Source organism: Trichechus manatus, unplaced genomic scaffold (assembly GCF_000243295.1).
Source record: "Trichechus manatus latirostris isolate Lorelei unplaced genomic scaffold, TriManLat1.0 scaffold00075, whole genome shotgun sequence".
NCBI lineage: Eukaryota > Metazoa > Chordata > Mammalia > Sirenia > Trichechidae > Trichechus > Trichechus manatus.
The window spans coordinates 5,702,143-5,725,487 of NW_004444011.1; the positions used below are offsets into that span (position 1 = coordinate 5,702,143).

At 36.9% G+C, this 23,345-nt stretch overlaps 1 protein-coding gene and 1 long non-coding RNA gene across 3 annotated transcripts in view; both read left to right on the plus strand.

The window, feature by feature from the left end:
* Nucleotides 1–23,345, plus strand: part of PIP4K2A (phosphatidylinositol-5-phosphate 4-kinase type 2 alpha) — a 222,253-nt gene that overhangs the window by 43,113 nt on the left and 155,795 nt on the right. The gene's annotated exons all lie outside the window — the stretch shown is intronic.
* Nucleotides 333–23,259, plus strand: LOC111821277 (uncharacterized). The gene is made up of 2 exons (XR_002824724.1): nt 333–3,895; nt 20,947–23,259. It is a non-coding gene; the product is annotated as an uncharacterized LOC111821277 (long non-coding RNA).

The window sequence follows — 23,345 nt, forward strand, 5'->3', positions numbered from 1 at the left end:
AGGGTTCTGGACAGAGCTGGAGAAGGATGTAGAACAAAATTCGAACACACAATAAAAGACCAGATTTACTGGCCTGACAGACTGGAGAAACCCCGAGAGTATGGCCCCCGGACACCCATTTAGCTCAGTAATGAAGTCACTCCCGAGGTTCACCGTTCAGCCGGGGATGGGACAGCCCCATAAAACAAAACGGGACTAATGAGACACAGCAGTCCGGGGGCAAGGACTAGAAGGCAGAAGGGGACAGGAAAGCTGGTGATAGGGAACCCAAGGTTGAGTAAGGACAGTGTTGACATGTCATGGGGTTGTTAACCATTGTCATAGAGCAATATGTGTACTAACTGTTTAATGAGAAAATAGTTGTTCTGTAAACATTCACCTAAAGTACAATTTAAAAAAAAAATTAAAAAAGAGGTAGAGTCTGTTCTCCTCCCTTTGACTCTTGACTAGTCCTCTGACTTATTGTGGCCCATAGAATGTGGTAGATGTGATGCTGTGTTACTTCAGGCATAGACCTTTAGAGACCTTGCAGCTTCAGCTGCCATGTGAAAGAGGCTTAAGCTAGACTACTGAGTGAGAAGCCACATGGCAGAGAAGTAAGGCGCCCCAGCCAACAACCATCATCAAGACCTAGATGTATGAGTGAGGTCCTCTTATAGATCCTCTAGCCCCAGCTGAGCCAGCATGTGCAACATCATGTGACTGAGCCCTGCTCAAATTCTTGAACCACAAAATTGTGAGCCAATAAAATGATTGTTGCTTTAAGCCACTAAGTTTTGGGATGGTTTGTTACGCAGCATTATATAACTGAAAAAATTTGAGAATATAAGCAAAACTTTTTACTGGGATAGATGAAAGGGAAAAAATATCCTTTACTATAGGATGTTAATAAAGAACTGTAGTTAAATAATACTACAGTTGTATGCTTGAGTTCATGGTTCATGTGGTTCATCTGAAAAATCACATAGCTATTCTTATAATTATAAAAAATAATGCAGGCTTAATGGAGAAAATTTAGAAAAGGGTAGAAAATTCTAAAGAACAGTGTTTAAATTACTCATACTTCTACCATCTAGCAATAATCACTATGAGTTCTGTTTTATATTATTTCTAATATAATCTTATTTTATAAAACTATAAAAAACGTAGAGCCATATATGTGGATGTATAAACCCGATGTGATTACATTGGGGAAAGTGAAGCCTACACTGGCTCTTTGCTGTAGTCCCGGAAGTGGTACTTAATTTCTTACAAATTGTCGAAAGGGGCATAGGCAGAGCTAAAACTGATGCAATTGTTGTTTTTCAGGCAATTAAAAATAAAATTCAAAAAATTAAAATTTAATGTAATTTTTGATGTCATTTATTCCTAATGCTTTAAAAGAATTGAAACTAATGTCCTGGCCCTGTAAAATCTGTTAATAAAATTGATGGTCAGCTCTTTATTTAGAAGAACCAGAGGGCAGATGAATGTGTTAGTGTGTTTAGATTCCTTTAAGAGCCCTTAGTGGCCTATCATATTGACTCTTCATTAAAACACACTCAGCTGCCTTTTAATAAACCCTCAAATTGTTGCCATTATTTAGACTTCAGCTAGAAGGCTGCTTGAGTGCCCTAGTGCCTGACTGAAATCCTAAGTTATATTTAGCATCATTAAAAAAAAAAAAAGAAGAAATTCTGATTGTTTTAGGACCTATTATTGCTTGGAATGAGCTAATCTAAGCAAATAATATATAGGAAATAGAAGACTAGAGGTGATTTTGAGGACTTTTTTTTATTTCAACTTTTCACTGCAGCCCTGGTAGTGCAGTGGTTAAGAGCTATGGTTGCTAACCAAAAGGTTAGCAGTTCGAATCCACCAGCCTCTCCTTGGAAACCCTGTGGGGCAGTTCTACTCTGTCCAGTAGGGTTGCTATAAGTCAGAACCGACTTGACGGACAACAGATTTGGTTTGATTTTTTGGAATACCCAGTGAGCAGACACACTAGAGCAGCAATTCTCAACCCAGTTGACCTGATATCTCCTTTTTTGTAGAACATATATATTGTAATCTCCTTTACTACCTTGATGTGAAGTTCATAGATTACATAAACTATATACACATATAATTTTTTTTTTAAAAAACGAATATAATGGCCTAACTATAACATAAAAGAGAAATATAAGGGAAGTAATTTCCAATAGGAATTTCTGGGTAGTACAAACAGTTAAGGTGCTTGGCTGCTAACTGACAAGTTGGAGGTTCAAGTCCACCCCGAGGCACCTTGGAAGAAAGGCCTGGTGATCTACATCTAGAAAATCTGCCATTGAAAACTCTATGGAGCACGGTTCTACTCTTATAACACGTGGGGTCACCATGAGTCGGAATCGACTTGATGACAACTGGTTATTTGCAACAAAATAATGTACTTTTTATTCTGGTTCTAGTAATGGCAGAGTAGCTTGTGTCAAACTAACCCTCCCACAGATAACAGTTATAAACTCTGGTTTAAATCTTTATTCCCACCGCATACACACACACAAACACAAACGTGTTATCCTTTGTGTGGAAGTTAGGGGTCTGTAACATGGAAATGATAGTCCTGAATTGCTTGGTTGCTTGCTTAGTTCAAGTCTCTGCTAAAAAGAGGTCTTTCCTGACTGACTCCCTGATACAAACGAGCAAACCTCCTAATGCCCTGTACTTCTCAACCTTTTCAACTAAGACCTTTCCTCCTGTAGCTCTTAGTACTGTTTGATATTACATGTATATTTTTTATTGTCTCTTCTCCCACTAAAACAGAAGCTCCATGAGGGTAAGGAATGTTCCTCTTTTGTTCATCACTCAGCACCTAGAACAGTGCCTGGAATATAGTAGGTGCTCAATAAATTTCAGTTGAACAACTGTCTTAGCTGGTGCTGCTGTAACAGAAATACCACAAGTGGATGACTTTCAAGAAGAGAAATTTATTGTCTCATGGTTCAGGAGGCTAGAAGTCTGAATTCAGGGCCCCGGCTCTAGGGGAAGGCTCTCTGTCTGCTTTGGGGGAAGATCCTTGTCTCTGTTAGCTTCTGTAGCCTCTGTGTTCCTTGGCAATCTTCATGTGGTGTCTATCCCCCCCATCCCCTTTGTGCTTCATCTGTGTCTGTTGTTGCAGTTGAGTCCTCTCTATCTAATCTACTCTTTTTATAACTCAGAGGTGATTAGGTTTAAGACACACCCTACATTGGTACGTCCTCATTAACATAATAAAGAAAACCGTTTTCCCGAAAGGGATTGTACCCACAGGTGTAGGGGTTAGGTGCCTTCTAGTCGATTTCAATTCATAGCAACCCTGTGTAACAGAGTAGAGCTCACCATAAGGGTTTTTTAGGCTGTAATCTTCATGGGAACAGATCGCCAGGTCTTTCTCCCGTGGAGCCACTGGGTGGGTTTGAACCACCAACCTTTTGGTTAGCAGCCACCAGGGCTCCTTAACACATATTTTTTGGGGGCACAATTCAATCCATAATGAAATGAATCCTCTATTTCTTCCTCTTGTTCTATCATTCCTCAGCAGAAAGGGCCTGTGAATAGCTGAAGTGTGGGCAACAGTCAAAAAATGTCTCCCTCATCAGGCCATCATTGAGCCCAAAAATTCCCTCTGATTAGTCTCTTTCCCTTGTTCCTCTAGATTAGAAAGTCTCTTTTGAAGTGAAATGATGTATTAGATGAAGAGACTCACCACCTGTAACTTTTTCCTGTCACATTCAGGTTTTTAGACTACCCCTCTTGATCTGGCAATATGTATATTAAATGCCATTTCATTCAAGCAGTGAGGCGGAAAGCTGAGCGATTATCAACTTGGATGTCATTTAAAGATTCTGATTCAGGACTAATTGCTGCTTGACCTCTTGGAGTGATCACACTTATTACTGTAAGTTCTATTGGTGGCAATTTCTAAAAGAAGGGAATACTTTTTGATTAATTTAGATGCAGCCTTAACTTTGTTATTTAATGCAGCTTGATAAAGAGTCTTATTAAGCAGAAGAAATTTGTGAAACCAAAGTACATATTACCTGGACCACAGTTTTTGAGCCTATGCTCTCAGTGGAATAATACCTTTGAAAAATGCTCTATGTTGAATCTTGAAGAGGAGAGAAACCGAAGAAGAGCCATAGGGAAGAACAGGAGCTGAGCTGCCATTATGGGCCAGTGGAATGAGTAGGAGTTTGTGGGATGGCAGCAATTTGTCCATTTGCCTGTGAATGGGATTGAGAAATAACTGACCAGTGTCTCCAAAGTATTTAAGCAATAGATAATAAATTATGTTGCTTTACCAAAATGTAAATCAGTTTCCTTCTTCCAAGTTGGGAAATGCCAGAGAAATAGCATTCAAGGATGATAGCCAAGCAATAGTAAGGGCTTAACCCTTCCTGGTATTTTCTATCCTCTGAATATTATGTGGAGTGAGTATAACAGTCCATTTGTGGAATTGTAGTTCTCATGTCATAAGAAATATATTACATTGATCATTTAAGGGAAACATACTGTTTGTGAAGGGATTGTTTTCATTACTTGTAATGGCCTATGGACATTTCTTATTTACTGCTTTCTTTTTTTTAAACAGTATTATAGAAGTTAAAGGTGTCAGATAATACTTCATTGTAATGGTGTCTATGATACAAGAATTTCATTTGTTTGCCACTTTCTCTGCTGGTGTGTTAATACACACGTTGTTTCCAGTATATTTAGTAAATGTGCCAGTCAACTTTGTATGAATAAGAAACAATGTAAATTGTAAGGATGAAAAGACCAGAACCATGTCACTTACCAAAGATGACTATTCTGGGCTATGATTTCTTAAGGCAATTTAATAAGTTCTCTTTTATTAATGGTTACCTTCGCTATCTTTTAACTGCCCATGAAAAGTATAGTTGGAAATTGCTTTTAAAAAATTGGTTAGTAGCCCAAATGCTATAAGGAATCTCTAATAATAAAATTCCATTTTTAGAAAATATTTTCATCAATTGTCAGCTGAGGCCAGGAGTAAAGAACTGCATCTAGTATAGTGACTGACATATAATTGATGCACAATAAATGTTTATTGAATTCATAACTGGATGGCTGAAGGAATGAACTTTAAGTAGAAAAAGCAGCCAGTTTCTCTTTTTCTGTTCCCTTTTATCTGTCTGTCTGTCTATCTACTGTCTATCTGTCTATCTTTCTATCTCTCTCTCTCCCTCCCTCCCTCTCTCTTTCATCAGTATAGCATGGTTCTTAGGAATAGAGGTGACTATAAGTATGGAAATAGTGCTTTTGAAGGGAGGAGTTACCAAAAAAAGTGATAAAAATGTAAGACTAAAGGGATTATTAGAGAAGAGTATTAATACAGATGTGAAGGGTAGTTAATGTTTTGAAAATACCATGTGCAAACATTGTCTACTAGTTGCTCTAAGTCTAAGATGTTAAGGAAAGTCAAAGTCTGTTTCCCTGTGTTAAATGTTTACTTCTTAGCATGAGATACATATAATACCAAATTAGAAACAGGAAAAGGCAGAAGGAGAGCAAAGGTTCTGTGGATAACCAAAAGGGTGGGTAAAGAAGCCGTGCTTGCACAGCACAGTTCTGAAGAAAATAAGTTGATAGTTCTGTTGGCAAAATGACTTTTCATTTGGCTGTGATATTCGTCTGGGATGGCTCTGAATTCAGTAAAATTAAAGCTAAAGTAAAACCTAGTCTGTTGGAGGGAATGTATAATTAACCCATACAAATTAGTGCCATCCTGTATATTACTGACGAAAAAGGATTAAATACTGGTATGAATAAAAATAGTATCTATTATTGTTCTCCTTGGGATAAAATTATAAGGACTGTCAATCATCCTGTTTAAGGATGTAGTTTATTATTGGCTGGGTTGGGAACAGTGCTTTCTGTCTCCCTATTACATAATCGTCCACAATCAGATGAATACAGGCAGTCCCTGGGTTATGAACATCCTACTTACATACATCCCATAGTTATGAACCAACCCTATAAACCTATTACATTAAAAATTCACAGAACCAAAAAAACACAGAACCAAACCTGTTGCCATCAAGTCAATTCCAACTCATAAAAACCCTGTAGGACAGAGTAGAACTGCCCCATAGGATTTCCAAGGAGTGGCTGGTAGATTTGAATTGCTGACCTTTTGGTTAGCAGCCAAGCTCTTAATCACTGTGTCACCAGAGCTCTGAGGTACATACAGTGGTTCATAATAACAAACAGGTGCTACTTTACAATGCGCATCTAAACGTTATTATTATTACTGTATTATTACGTTAAAGATGTTTTAGTGTATCTGGAAGTGTTTCTTTAATGCTTTTTATGCATAGAAGGGTACACTGTATACTATATACCAAGACAAACATTTGACTAACTAACATTAGATATGAATCGTACCTAACTGTTCTGACTTACGTACAAATTTGACTTAAAGACAGATTTTGGAACAGAGCTTGTTTATAATCTGGGGACTGCCTGGGGATTGAAATTTTTTTTTTTCCCTTTTCTTTTCTCAGAAGGATCTGGTTTTAGGTGCTATAGGAACAGAACAGGAAGTTACAGTTGTTTTGGAATTGTATTTATTATATATTTAAATGCTATTAGAATAATTTTTGTACCTTTTAAAACTTCTTTCTGGATATTACATGTGACTTTATGTCAATATGCCCTGGACTTGAAACAATGCCTAGACCAAAGTATACCTGGATTCTAGTCCGAGGTCTACCTTTGACTGCTGTGGTCATTTTAATTAATTAATTCATAAACACTGCATTTTCCTGCATTAAGTCTGGACATAACAAAAATGAATAAAATCTGGTTCCTGTCCTTAAAGAATTATAAGCATATTTATAACGCAGCACAGATAGAGATGTGCATGGACTATTTTGTAACATAAGGGAAAGAAACCAAACCCTCCTTGGTAGAGAGCAGTGGGGAAGTCTTCCTGGAGGAGGTGATACCTGAGACCAGTCTAAGTAGCCACACTAGGGGGAATCGGGATTCATAAGGCATTTGGGCCAGGGCAGTAGCACAGCAAATCCTGTACTGAGGTGTTTCAGAGGAGGAGTCACGGGTCCAGGAGGTGTCCCTGGACAGAGGGCAGGAGGTGAGGCTGGAGGAATGAGAGCTCTAGATCTCCATTTCCTTATCTAAAAATGAGCCTGTGTTAAAGCTAGAAGGCTTCTAAGGATCTGATTCATTTTCTCTAAAACTTTTATGCGGCTGCTTTTTGGTTAATAACATATTAACCTGCTGGCCTACCTTTATAGTCTATTGAGAGCTGAATATTAGTGTCTTGAGTTTGGCAACATTTTGAACTAGGACATTATAAAACAGAGTTGGCATGGCTCATGTTTGAATTGTCATACTTTTCCGTTATGTTCCTTTTTCTGTATTTGTTGGTGTATGTCTTGGTGTCTGCCTTGTTGCCTAAGGCTCTCTGTATGTCTCTCTCTGCCCTTTCTTACCTGTCCTTCTGGTATTTATCTCTGCATCGATTTCTCTGGACTTAAGCATTCACTATATTTTCTCTGACCCTTCCCCCATCCCATCCACCTTATGCGTAGGCATCCCACATATTTAGCTGGATTTGTCCTTATCCTGGCTGCTTGTCTGTACTCTCACTGCACCTTTGACAAACATATTTTCCATTTTCAAAAATTTGCATTAGAGAGAAGTATGTGTATATAAGGAGCTGAAGTATGTTTGTAAGATTAAATCACTGTGCATAGTGAATCTCTATCATTTTTGTAATTCTCTGGAAATAGATGTGAAGGTGTAGATAGATTCACTTTTCAAGGACAGTGCATTGGAGTCTTTTTAAGTTGCATCCTTCCCCTAAGAGTTTTGAGGCAGCCAGAGGGAGCTTTGTCTCTAGAGTGCTAATGCTAATATATTATTTGAGATATAATGGCATTAAGTGTGTTAGATGTCCAAGCTCCTTTTTTTCTTTTTTTAAACATCAACTGCATATTGTTGATTGTTCTTTATCCTTAGGAGAGTACGAATTACAAAGAGCCTTTTTGGAGGAAAAACCCTTGGTTTAGGCTGAGCCGTACTTTATTTGGTTTTTGTTGTTAGGGAATATATGTAAAATATAGCTGCATATTTTTGTAAGAGTTTTGACTTACAGTGAAACATTGGTTGCCAAAAGAAATTATTTCTTATTAACAATGTTATATTATTAGTTACTCTGATAATTTATTCCTCCCAGTGGGTGCTAGTCCAAACATTTTTTATGTTTCCTAATGGTAATGGGCCTGCCTGCGTACTTCATGAAAGAACAGCCGCTTCTTGACACTTAGCTAGAAAAATATTCTTGGAAGAGAGTGTTGGACTGCCAATTTCTCTTTCTCCCTCTCGGTGTACATGTGTGCATGCTTGTGCAGATTCCAACTAAATCTGGAAATTAAGGCAATTAAAAGTGAGAACTGTCTCTTCCCAGTAATTTTTTTCCAAGTCTCAACTTAAATGGCTTTTCTTCAAGAAAACCTTCCCTGTCCCCTCAGGTCAGGTGCATCCTTTTGCCCCTCCACACCCAGCATTCCCTCTGTCACAGTCAGCACTCTGTGCTTGCTTACACAGAGTCGAAGCTTCATGCAGCAGGGACCTGGGCTGTCTTGTTTACTGCTGTGTCTCCAGCCCTGCCGGACACTTTGGCTGCTGCCATGTAGCTGCATGACCTAGTAGTGTTGTTGTGAGGATTAAGTGAGATGATTTAAGAAAACCCCTCAGAACAGTGACTGACCATAGTAAGTAATTATTAAGAATTAATCATGTGCACTGCCTCCATCCAAAAGAGACTAGTAGTTAAGGTTCACTAGGTCGTTCTTCTCCCTTCTCTGCATTTTGATTTATTCATATTTCTTCCTACAATTGTTTACTGCCAGAGGCATTCATGAATAGTTTACTGAATTAGCCATTTTATAACATTTTAGACTAAAATTATATATATGTATATGGGAAACCCTGGTGGCATAGTGGTTAAGTGCTACGGCTGCTAACCAAAAGGTCAGCAGTTAGAATCCACCAGGTGCTCCTTGGAAACTCTATGGGGCAGTTCTACTCTATCCTATAGGGTCACTTTGAGTCAGAATCGACTCGACGGCAACAGGTTTTGGTTTGGTTTATATGTATATGTGTATGTATATATATGTGAGTGTGTGTGTGTGTTTTTCCCAAAAATCTTCTCTAAGGAATTACCGTCTACACCAGTGTTCACCACAGCACCTGTTCAGTGCTCAATAAAGCAAAAGGCATTCACATAGCAGCCATTTAGCTATTGTATACCCAGTGTGTCTGGTATGATGTTTTCCTCTCTGCTGACATTTTGAGCCAATTCATTTCAGGAACTTTGTGCTCACTGCAGCTACAACTATAATTGCAATCAAATAATAGCTTTCAGTGTCTTCTAGGGGTTATTATTATTATTATTTATTAAAGGCTAGAATTGTGTTACTATCCTTAACAAGAATTTTTAGTGGAAAAACATAACCAAGAGTTTTAATGTTAATGACCAATTTGTCATAGTAGTTAAATAGTGAGCTGCATTTTTTTAAAATTTCTATTGTTTGCAGTAAGCTGCTTTTAGATACCACGGAGAAGTATAAAAGAAGAGTTCCTACTAATTTAACCTTATATATACACACCATAGGTTCACTATGAGTTGGAATCAACTCGACAGAAATGTGTTTTTTTGTTTTTTTTAGTTAGTCCTTAGAATAGATCCTGGTACACAGTACATAGGTAATAAATAAGTGTTAAATGAGAAGATGAATGAATGAATCCATTGGGCTTTGCAGTGGACAACCAGCAGAAAAGTAAGGACACAGCTGTTTAAATCTGGAAGAAATTCATTCATCAGTTAAAACTTGAAGAATGAGTTTGCAGTCTTGCTTTTTAGTTGTCAAAATGAGTTTTAAATTACACTTGTTATTATGATTATTAAAAGACTTCAGTTGATGGAAGCACTAAGAAACCCTACAGATCATTGCAATATTGGGCAATAATTTATATCTATGTAAATGCTGAGACCCCAGTAAACAACACCAAGATGAAGCATATACTTCTAGTGGCCTGCACAGCCTCCCTTTCTGTAGCAGTGGTCAGTGTGTCAAATAACAGATATTTATTGACATTGCGCTTCTGGAAATAAACGTATGTGCAGATTAGAAATAAAAAAAAAGAAAATCATTAATATTTCTTTCTAGTAAATTTTATTTGGTAAAATCTAAAAAAGTCAGTGTACTGAATGTCCAAAGCATGCCCTGACCCGGTAAACCTGCACATGAAACTTTGAGAGTTGAAAACTGTCTGCATCCCTGCATCCTTCGTATTTTGGGAGTGTGAAGTGCTGTTCCACCAGGTATACCAGGTATACGTCTGTTGTCTACGGCTTCAACTTCTTTCCACTGTAAATCCTGCTCTCTTAACTCAGTGGAGAGGGATTAAGATGGGAATTATGTAACCAAAGCTGCTCTTCCTCCTTCTCCCTCATCTGTCATAGCTTAGCTTTTACTTCAGATAGGTATTTTTTGTTTTTGTTTTGTTTTTCGTTTATACACAATACTCTTTCTTCATCTTTTTTGTTCTTAAATCACTCCAGTTTTCCTGTTTACTGTCTTTAGGTACCAAAAAAATCTACCCTGATTATATTTGAAAACATATGGTTAGTAGTTATGACACTTGTGTAGCAAGGAATCCCAGAAGCATAAATTTTGAAGTAAAAATTAGGATTGACTGCAGTGTCCTCAGTCTATAGAGCTCTTGAAAGCTCCACAAAAATGGTCTTTCTGTCCAGTTAAAAATACTTTTCCTAAACAAATTTAAAGTAATAATTCTCTACATAATACTAGTGTATTATTATCAAATAACAACAAAGGAATGGGTATTGAAACCAGTAGTGTTTTAATTTTATTAAAAATTAAACATATTAAAACAGATAATTGAGTTAACAAAAGCCAGACATGAAAAAAAAAAATCCCCAAAGTTTGCTATTAAATTATCGCATTTGGTATTTTTTCCCAAAAAACAGCCCAAACCATGTTTTGCTTCAAGTACCAGGCTTCAAGAGAAGTAAATTATTTCTTATATAATTTCATTAGTGTTTTGTTCAGTGTCTAATGTGACAGATAGAATAGGTATTGCAAAAGAAATTATTTGCTGGTATTTTGTTCATTGATACATATACTATTTCATTTACATTGTGGGTCATATAGGATTTTTCTGTGGACTAGTTTAGAAAACCAACTTCTATTTATAACATTGGTTTTTCAGGAAAATGCATTCTAAGTTCCAAACAATGAACTTAGAAATTCACTTTTGAAACACAAGCCCATCGTATATTGGGAACAGCCTAACTTGTAAGTCAACGAAGGGTGTTTACTTTGTACCATATTGAAATATGATCCAGAGGCATCTAGTTCATCTAGCTTACAATAAAAGAAGAAAAGCTCTTTGCTAATTAGCCAGGGAAAGTTTGAGTTTTGCTTTGAAATCAACCTTTTGCCTTTAGGTACTGGGAAACTTTTAGAGAATCTTTTTAAATTTTTATGTAGGGATTCATAAATACCAATTAAAAATATTACTTATAAGTCCACTAAAAAATTCAGGATTTTCCGTGGCTAAGAGTCATATCAATCATGAAAGCATAACCTAGTTCTGGAATTTTTTTGAGGGATTTTAAAACTACTGTTCAAGGTTTTTTTTTTTTTCATTCTTCCAAATGCCCTTTTATAGGTATTAGTCTCTGGAGGGAGCTGTCTGGAAGACACAAGTATATTTTCTAGTTAAGAAGAAATAAAGTCAAAGGATTCACTTCCCAAGAGAATTTCAATTTTATAACCTCCCATATTAATGTTTTGTTGTGATAATGTGTGTCCACAGAATGTGATGTAAGAAACATTTCATTTGGTAGATGATAATTAACTTATCATGGCCGTTACTTTTATAAATGATCCTCAGTTTGTTAAAGAATGATTAAAACTACATAGATAGGACTTTCCAACTTTAAACTTTTGGATGAAAGCCAACAAATTTAAAGCCAGTGGGGTTATAGTGGAATCTTAAGGTGTTTGCTACCATAAATATAATTTGGTATTCTATGAAAGAATTATGCAATATTTCAAGAGTAGTATGCGGTATATGAATACACATATCAAAGCTCACTGATTACTTTCTTTTTTCCCCATATAAGAAATTAAATTAAGGCTATTTAATGGAATATAACTGAACGCTCGTTTTAATTTCCTTGCTTCTTGATCAAGATCTTACTGTTTTAACCATCATATGAAACCATTAGTGCCCGCTTTTACATGGCAAAATAAGGTGCTTACATGATCGTTGAAGATATTATTCTGAATCTGATAAAGGATTTCTGTGCCAGTCAACACATTATTTTTTTTTTCTTTTTACAGAGTTTTATGCTGTAGTTTGGAAACATGAGTTTTTTTTGCTTTTCATTTTATTTATAATTATTAACATGTCAAAGTATTTTACTTAAAGTAATTTTTACTAAAATAAGTAGTGAGTGGGATTCTCCTGTCCTTTTTAGTATGGCCCATCGAATGGCATCTGTCAATGATTAACTTTTGTGCATAGTGTGAATAGTAGGTTGTTTTGACATTGTACTGGCATAGTATTCTTATCAGCGTAGGGCTATTAAAAACTTTTTACAGATGTGCTGGCAAAATGTGTTTTGGGATTCATCAAATGCAAGTGACTACTTGAAAAGCTCTGTTTCAGATGGGGCCTAGAGGAAGTAAGCGCCCGGAAACAGAGCAGGGAGTACTTGAGAAGAACCACATTGAGGTTTGTGCAGGCTGAAGAAAGTATTTGATGATAAGCCAGCTGCAAGATGTTGACAGAATGGCAGTGTTCACCTGGGTGTTTGGAGTTGGATCTGAGTAGAATTTTAAAGCTACTCTTTGGTTCTCCCTGAGTATTAGATTATATCTAAAAAATTGATAATTTTTCAAAACAGACTTCCTAAATTAATGCCTTCCAGCTGCATAAAAACACTGTTATTTTCTTTTGTAAATTGGGGAAAGAGGCATTGAAAGATCATGGTTTCTTTTGAGATCTTTGCTCATACGTAGGTTTTTATGTTTTTAATCATTTAGTTGGCCAACATAAAAATTGTGCTTGATAATCAGTAAGTTATTTAGTATATTTTAAAGTCAGTATTGCTGTCAATGTTTTTCAGATGTTCATTTTTAAATTCATAGTGAAAATTTTTGTATTATATATTCTGCATCTGTTTCCCTGTCTAGTATGAATAATTAAGTAAGAGTGTTAAAGGGAAACAAATAAGGTAATAAATGTAGCACATAACTTTACAATTTGAATTTTGGGAGAATAATTAAAATGTATTTAAAAAAAAAAACAGTTGCCATTGAGTCAGTTCTGACTCATGGTGAGCCCGTATGTGTCAGAGTAGAACTGTGCTCCATAGGGTTTTCAATGGCTGTGATCTTTCAGAAGTAGATCACCAGGCCTTTCTTCTGAGGCACCTTTTCGTAGATTCAGACCATCAACCTTTTGGCTAGTAGCCAAGCACTTAACCTTTTACACCACTCACGGGCTCCTAAAATGTGTCCAGTGGTATTTAATTTTTTCCTCAGATATAGGTGACCAGTCAACCTTTACTTAAGTTATTTAAAACCTATATCAAACATTGTATGTAATGTTGAATGTCAAGTATTTCTGGATCAAAAAATCAAACCCATTGCCGTCAAGTCGATTCTGACTCTTAGCGACTGTACAGGACAGAGTAGAGCTGCCCCATAGGGTTTCCAAGGCTGTAATCTTTACGGAAGCAGACTGCCACATCTTTCTTCTGTGGAGCGGCTGCTGGGTTCGAACCACCAACCTTTGGGTTAGCAGCCAAGTGCTTTAACCACTGCACCACCAAGTCTTCTTCCTCTTTCTGGATAGTCATCTGGAAATATCTATTGAAATTTAGACTATATACAGCCATTGACCTCACAGTCCCACTCTTGATAATCTGTCTCATAGAAGTAAAAGCACTGGTTTGTAAGGTTATACACACACACACACACACACACACACACACACATATATATATATACATATATACACACACACATACATTTATTGCAGCATTGTGTACACAGTGTCAAAATATTGAAAACAAAGTGAATGATTTTCAGTTGGAGAATGGCCAAATACACACTTGTATTACATTCATACTCTGGAATGTTAAGTAACTATTAAAAATGAGTAGACCAGAGATCTCTATAATGTAGTTCAGGGTAAGGAAAGATCAGAGGAGGATATGTAATATGATTTTATACTTTAAAAACAGAACACAAGACATTTTTCTATGTTGCTTTTTATCATCATACATACCAACCAGACTATTAACATGGCCTCTGAGAAGGTTTGAGAGTGGCAGTAAGGTTGGGGGGAGAAAAGTGATATAATAAAAGAGATATCATGAGTTTGTTTTTGTTTATATGTGTGTTGTGTATGAATATATTGAATATATGCCTAAATATATGTATATAAAAATGATCATCAAAATATTAATGGTGGTTATCTTTGATATTGGGATTATGATAATGTTTTTATGTTTTTTGTCATTTTTCTGTATTTTAATTTTTCTCAAGAATCATGTGTTCATAAAATGTGAAGAAAACAAAAACTTTCATGAAGGGGGAAGAAAAGAACAATGATGTCTAATATTCAATTTGTTTATGAGCATTCTGATATAAACCCCAAACTTCAATGAAATAAGAAATAAATAATAAACATGAAAATATATTCAACTACAGTAGTAATCAAAGCAATGCAAATTGAAACAATAGTTATACATTGCTTGTAAGAATATAATTTAATAAGGCCTTTCTGGGAAAAAAAAGTTTGATATATATATTTACAGCTTTAAAATATGCATACCCTTGACTCAATAATTCTACTTCTAGGAATTTATCCCAATTTAACTGATAAGAAACATCTTCAAAAAAATGTATGTACAGTGATGTTATCATGCCACCCTGTTTGTAATGGCCAAAAATGAAGGGAAAATTCTGAATGCAGAATAGTAAGAGGATGATTAGATTAGATTATAGCTGTACGTTTGGGTCCTGTGTCATTACAAATCATGATGTAACTATCTACGTGTATATTATATAGAAAATTAGTAAAGAATTAAGCTGCAAAATAATATATATATACATGTTGTGTGTGTGTGATTTCCATTTTTACAAAAAAATTGATAGAGCATTACATAGAAAAGAGTCTTCAGAAATAAATATCAAAACATTTACAGTCACTGTGTTTGGATGGAGTGAGTGATTTTTACTTTCTTCTCTTTGCATTCTTTTAGCATTCTGATATAAACTCCCAGCTTTTCATGAAATACACTACCTACACACAAAGCACATTTCTCAGTTTACAAAGGTAATATGTTCATTTTCTACAGTGAACATATATTACTTTTATAATTGGAAATAAAATGACTTTGTTCATTTGATACATTAAGAAAAAGCCAAACAAAATTCACATGGAAAATACACAGTTTCTTCAAAGTTAGAGAGGAAGAGTAGGGTCGAGGTAATGAACATTTATTGGTCGTTTATTCTGTGCTAGTTCTTTAATTATTTCAATGAAGTGTTTATTTACTAATTTAGAAAGTATATATTGAACACTTACTACTATGTTGGAGTCTCTTGGGTGGTGCAAATGATTGTGCACTTGACTGCTAGCTGAAAGGTTCATGGTTTGAAACCACCCAGAGGCTCCTCAGAAGACAGATCTGGCAATCTGCTTCTGAAAGGTCACAGCCTTGAAAACCCTATGGAGCAGTTCTACTCTGTACATGTGGGGTCACCATGAGTCAGAGTCCACTCAGTGGCAGCTAACAACCATAACTACTACTAGTATGTTACAGTTACAGCAGTCCTTTTTACAGAAAATGGAACAGGCTCAGAAGCTTGTCTTTTTACTGAGATCACACTAGTTAAGTTTCAAACCCAACCAGAACTGTCAGGATCTTCTCAATTTCCCACTGACATGAAGCTCTAGTGGTTGATTTACCAGTGGTCACTGGCCTGTCAGTTGGAATAGCAGAAGCCAAAACAATATGCTTCAAAATTCCAGGCTGATTCCAGAATTTTGGAGACTGTCAATTGCCTCCCTCCCTCTCTCTCCTCATCCTAGTCCAGCATATTCTGGATTTGTGGAACTGCAGGTGATCTGCATTGCTTGTCCCTGGCCCACCTGTATTTGTGCATTCCACTCTTAAGCCTAGGCTTAGAGTTTCCTAGCTTTCTCCTAGGTTGGTCAGGTGGCCAGATTTTATGGGAAGGGACAATTAGTATCATAGTCTTTGTGTCCCCACCATTGGCGTTTAGCCATTTCACCCACCCCCATGTGTCCAGATACATTCTGCTGATATAATTTCTCCACTTCCTGATGGGTGTCTGTGAGTTTTTAAGCCATATAAGTGGTCATCAGGCTAAAGGCTCCTTTTATACTATTTGACTTTACATCTTTTAAAATGAGTTTTTTAGCTAGCTCAAGAGTATATTCCCACCCCCCTCCCAGATGAACAATGACGTACCCTGCATATCAGAGGGCAAAGCTGAATACTAAAGGCAGGAGCCCTTAATTATGTGCAAAATATTTTCAGTCTAATCTATCAGCATGTACACAAATGTCCAATCGATGTTGCCCTTTGGAAACCTCACAGCATAATATTTCAGAAAACCTTTTCGGCATTCAGCAGAATCTCACTGAAACGAGAGAGAAAAGTCTGCTGATCTTACAAAAGAATTTTGGTTCTTTGAATTATATTTAAGAAGAATGGAAGAAAAAAATCTGAGGCGTGATATATAACTGATGGAAGATATGTGGACTGATAGAAGAATGTAGATTAATGTAGAGCTTGGAATTAGGAAACCCTGGTGGCGTAGTGATTAAGAGTTCGGCTGCTAATCAAAAGGTAGGCAGTTCGAATCCACCAGGCGCTGCTTGGAAACCCCATGGGGCAGTTCTGCTCTGTCCTATAGGTTCACTATGAGTTGGAATCGACTCGATGGCAACAAGTTTGGTTTTTTTTTTTAGAATGTAGATTAAAGTAGAGTGTAGCATATAGAGGTTAACCAATTGAGATTTTAAATAAATGAAAATGTACTGGAATAGGAAGTGGAGAATGTGGTAAATAAAGCTGGCGGTGAGGGAAGGATACCAATTTCGATAACGAAGGGAGAGACAAAATAGATTTTCTTTTCTGCTTTCTCCAACATAAGTGCTGGGTACTTGTTTTTGTTTTCCTCTTGTCATGCTTTGCACCTAGCTTTTCAGAGTTGGATTATAATAAACTGTCAAGGCTTTTGTTTCTGTTGGTTCATGAATTTTTATTCTCACAAATTGTGGTATCCATTTTGGTATCTCGCAGGATTCTTTCCACATCGCATTTCCTTTCATCATTTTTTACACTAGTTGTCTTTGGTTTTCCTACTGTAACTAGTTTTCTAATTTTCAGACTCTTCTCTCTGATTCTGAGCACTAGAATCAGCAACTAGAGTCTGTATCCAGTATCTATAGCTCCTTGGTGAGAAACAATTAAAATAATATAATAATTTGTTGATTCACTCATTCATTCAACCAACATTTGTTGAGCACCTACTATATACTAAGTATTGGTGGAGGGGGAGGAGCATCGGTAAAAACCAAGTTCCTGTCCTTGCAAGAAAGGGGCAGGGAGAGGGTTGACAAGGGCCCTGGGTGGCTCGAGGGGATTCTGTGAGCTTTGTGGCTTCTGTCCAAGAGTGATCTCATTACCCTGTAGGTAACCAGTAACCAGTTGCCATCAAGTTGATGCTGACTTACTACGACTCCTCGTGTGTCAGAGTAGTACTGTGTTCCATAGGGTGTCAGTGGCTGATTTTTTGGAAGTAGATTGCCAGGCCTTTCATCCAAGACACCTCTGGGTGGATTCCAGCCTCCAACCTTTCAGTTAGCAGCCGAGTCCATTAACCATTTTCATCACCCAGGGACTCCTACCCTGTAGATAGGATTTCCCGTATCTGGCAAAGAAGCACTTTGCTGTCCCTCAGACACGGGGACAGATTACCCAGTAAACAAGGTAAACACGGGCTTTCTTGTGCTTATTTAACTAATCTGTAGTACACAATTTCACCTGTTTGTAAACCTGTGGGTACCTTGCTTACTGGTTAATCTGCCCCTGAGAGTCACACACCACTTTTTTGCTTTCTCCTTTATATTGCCAGCATTGCACTTCCATTATCAGGGAACATCCCCCCCACATAGTCTGTGCTCCCTCTTTCCTTCCTCTTCAAAACAAGGTTTAAAACTTCCCCTCTGAAGCTTTCTTGATTGACCCCACCTGGTTCCATGGCTTGAGTTCAGAACATGTGACATTTTCTGTCTTCATTCTCCTATGTAAAAAGCACTCATAGAGATAGTTATAGCCTAATGTATACAAAAGGAGCCCTGGTGGTGAAGTGGCTAAGTGTTCAGCTGCTAACTGAAAGGTTGGCAGTTCAAACCCACTAGCCACTCTGCGGGAGAAAGATGTGGCAGTCTGCTTCTGTAAAGATTACGGACTTGGAAACCCTATGGGAGGCAGTTGTACTCTGTCCTACAGGTTTGCTATGAGTTGGAATTGACTCGACAGCAACAGGGTTTTATGTATGCAGGTCTGAATTAAAAACAAGATGAATTTAGAGGATAAATGTATATCTTTTAGGGGGAAACTATCTGATAAATTTTTAGGCGCTTACTGATAATAATGATTTTGTCATGTGGTTTGCAACTGTAAGGATAAATAAATGATTAAGTTAAAACACTCAATTCTTTAACATTGTAGATTAACTGAGGTGGTGTTCAGGTTCTGTAACAAAGTTTTTGCATTAAAAATGCCTGCAAATTTGCCTGAGTTATAGAGGCTCTCTGGTGTATTTAAGTATTTATTGATGTCAGGAGATAAGGGGATGTACAGATTATTAAAAAGAAATTAAGGAAAATTATTTTGAAAAATTAAAAATTTTAAGTGAAAAATTCAGGTCATATTCTTGTAAGTTATTAGCAAGATTAATTATAAATCTCCTTGCCTTTCAGGAACATGTCTTTTGTGCAAAATGAGGTCGGTCTGTACGTGACATTTGTTTAATAAGCTCCTGTGAGTCATAAAGCACATTGATCACATAGATTCTTTTCTCTCATCTTCCTTCCCGCCTGCCTTTTTTTATTTAGTAAATATTTATTGAACACTGATTATAGCAACGAATAGATGCTGGGGAATATGAGGATAAATAGTGTTCATGCCCTCAAGGAGGTCACATCTAGCAAGGAAGAAAGTCACGGAAACAATAATGAAAGAGTGTGCGGTGTGTTCAGGGCGAGGGACAGAGAATATGTGTGGGCCACCAGGGAAGGCTTCGTAGGACACATGATGTTTAAGCTAAACCATGGTGACCAACTCTACCAACAGTCATATCAACCTAAAAACCATCTGTAGGCAGATAAACCCCAAAAGATCTGTCCTTTATGGCTATTAAATAAAGACCTTTTGTCTACTTAGTCCTCATGGTACTTGAACCATTTTGTGGCTAAGAAGACTAGAGTAAAATGTGTTGTGAATATTTTGTTAGTTGCCATCGAGTCACCTCCAGCTTATGGTGAGCTTATATAACAAACCTAAATGTTGCCAGATCTGGCACCATCTTCATGATCTTTGATATGTTTGAACCCCTTGTTGCCAGTAGTTATTGTTATGTCAGTCCATCTCATTGAGGGTTTCTCTCATATTCGCTGACCCTTTACTTTACCAAACATGATGTGTTTTTCTAGCGATTGATCTTTCCTGATGACGTGTCCAAAGTAAGCTAGCAGAAGTCTCACCGTCCTCACTTCTAAGGAGCCTTCCGATTTTATGAATATTATGAATATGCTGGGTGGTATATGCTTAGGAAAAGAAAAAGAATAGTTGAGGACTGGGTAAAGCTAGATTATTCAAATAAGAATCCAACTGTTATAGCCAGAAGGAGCCAGGATCCAGCTACTCTAGCTTCTTCTTGTTACAGAGAAGGGAGCTGAGGCCAGAGGGGTAGGTGGTTACCCAGAACTGGCCAGCGGCAGAGCTGGGCTAGATTCCAGATCTCTTGGATTCTGGTGGTTTCTCATTCCACAGCATGGACTGCCTCAGGCAGTACAGGGAGATTAGATTAGGGCACTTAAGGAGCCTTTATCAAAAGAATGAGAAAAGCAGTGGGCTTTATAGTCTGGTATTTATGGGGTTAAATATGACCTTGTGACCTTGGGAGAGATATTTAACTTCTCTAAACTCTGTTTTCTCTTCTTTAAAATGGAGATTTATTTTATTAAATGGAGATTAAAATTCATATCTAATGGAATTTTTCTGCAGACTATATGAGGTAATGTATGTAAAACACCTGCGATATTACTGGGCTCAGGATAACTGCTTGGAGTTAATTAAAAATGAGGGACGTCCTCATTCTCATTCCTATGGGATCTTTGCTACATAGCAACTATGTAATAATCCCAGTGGAGGGATGAGATAGAGAAGATTTGATAAAAACCTAGTCAAAGAAGTTTATCATTTATTTAAGTTTTGTTTTGTTTTTTTAACAGATAGTATGGAATTTCTTCTAATTGTAGTTCTTTGCATGTGAGTTATTTCATTGCCTCATGTATATTTTAGCCTACTGATAGTTTAAAATTATTAGCCTTCCTGTTTTTCTTTTTAATTTATTTGCATCAGTTTAGCATGTAGTATTTTTCAAAAGTTCTTAGTTTCCTGTATGTATATAAAATTTTTAATATGGCATGGTTGATTTCTCCACCAGTTAAAGTAGTAGAGATGGTATTATTTTGTAAAGAGTCACAGTTCTTTCTAGGAATAACCCTGCAGTCCAAATATTTCTTCTGTTGCAGGTTATATCATATTCAATACTTTGAGTTGTTTTTGTAACCCTTAAAATTTCTAATTAGAAGTATTTCTCTAAAATGAGATACTGTGGTGTGAAATTTTGTTGCCACACATTCAAAGTAAGTCAAAACCTTGAAAGTCTAATCCTGAAAATATCGACAAAAGAAGTTTTTAGAAAACATTCTCCCCCTGGGGTAAGAGTATTTTTACATTTTATTCATAGATGATTTTTTAGAAAAAATTACGCATTTCTTTTCCTGTCTATACTTCTGGCGCCATGTATTTCTGTAGTAGTGACATCAGTAGGGTTTGTAGCCCCCCCAAAAATAGGTAGATCCCATTTCTAAGTCCAGCTGAAAATGATTTCTCAATAGCGCCAGCTTACATCCATCACGAACATACACATACACACCCCAAACATATTATATCTGAAATTTAGCATGATTGCACCTGTTAAAGCTGATATTGTTAATAACAGTATTCTCATCTGTTCTCTCTTATTCCATGCCTGGACATGATGGGCTTTTAAGCTTTTCAGGTGGGCAGACCAACTATACTTCCTGCCTTTCAAAGAGTCACATGTGATAGAGAACACATTTCCAAAATTCAAGCCATATATCAGATCCTTGTTTTCTTTGGTCAGGCATATTCTTTTAGAATACATTTATATTAAGAATAAAGACACTTATGTTACCATCTAAATTAGTTTTTTTCTTGTCAAAACAGTCTTTCTTTTAATGAAACGGTTCTTTGTCTTTTGAGGGGAAGCAATGAGAGATTAAAGGCATTCTTTTGGAGATCTTTCAGGTGAAGAGAAGAATCTGGAATTGCTCTTGGATGAATTATTATAGACCTACAAAAGTCAAAAGTAAATTTTAAGAAGTTTTTTAAAAAGGCAAATATTAGTCCCTTGAAACATGGAGATGTTGACAGATGACTGGTATTTTGTACCTAAAAATCGTTCGCTGTGCTAAGTTATCTGGGATTCATATTCACTTTTTCTAGAGGTGAGTGTATCTTATTACAGACGGCAGGAAGCATTGTATCGCCAACAGAGTTGTCTTCACCAGTAGGCACTGATGGGATTGATGCTTATGAAAGTGTTGTATACCATCTCTTTGGAGGCATGAGTTGTGGGAAGTAACGAACAGATGTTTGATGTGTCAATCAGAGTATTAGGTGCTGGGACAGATACAAAGCAAACTAAAACATGGCTCTGGACCCAAAGTACACATTAAAAGGTCAACACTTCTTGGCATGGTTGGGAACCAGAGGCTGCTTAAACAAGCTCAGCAAATTTAAACCTAATTGAAAAGTCATTTAGGACTTTTTTTTTTTTTAATTGATTTTGCAAGCTACAGAACATAACTCAATCTGGCTTAATCAAAAAGAGAAATTATTGACTCATGTATCCAAAAATCTAGATGTAATTTGGTCTAAAAGCTCAAATGGTTTACCATTAGCTGTTGTTTTTTTTTTTTCCTTTTTCTCTCAACTCAACTTTCTTTGTGTTCACATTATCTTTACTCTTGTGGTGGCAAGATGGCCTCAACAGCTACAGCTTTACATTTTCCATCTTTGAGTCCAGCAGGAAAATGTCTCTTCCTCTAACAGTATGAATAAAAGTCTTGGGCCTGATTGTCACTGGCCCATAGTGGGTCCTGTGTTTGTCCCTGGAGCAATTGCCACGTCCAGGGGAATGGAAAGTGCTTATTGCTTGGGGACTGTTTATATGTTCCACTTCTGGGACAGGGCTAGGAATCAGAGAGGGGCTTTCCCCAGGTGAGAATACTGGGCACTATCACCAGATGTAGCTGAATAGAGGCTGAGCAGCAAGAACAGCAGGTGTATGTCGCAGGTAAATAGGACTAATACCAGAGGGTATTATTACTTGACATTAAACAGTTAAGAAGTAGTTATATGATTATGTCATTAAATGTACTTTAGGAATTGAGAGAAGGACATAAGTGAGGGCTGGAGTGATTTGGGCATTGAAACTTCATTGAGCACAGATGGATATGAACTTGGCCTTTAAGGATGGGTAGGATTCTTAGTTGGATTCTCCCAAGATACCAGTGAGGAATGCCTAGTTTTGTCAGAATTGATGATGTCCACTCCAGCCCTTTGTGACTATCTGGTGGAATGATGCAACGGTATATAATAGAGGTGACCCTTAAGGCTGACACAAGGAACACAGAACTTGAACAAATTGTAGATGTGACAAAAAGCTTGGGAGTCATTCAGCAATAGTAAAAAATAAATAAATTATGGTACAGATACATGTTAGACTCTTTCTAGCCTGTTAGCCATATCTTCATTTCAATAAATAGTTCATGAGCACCTATCAAAATTATTTTGAAGAATTTTTAAATGAGAAAAACTAGTATACAGAATTGTTTACAGC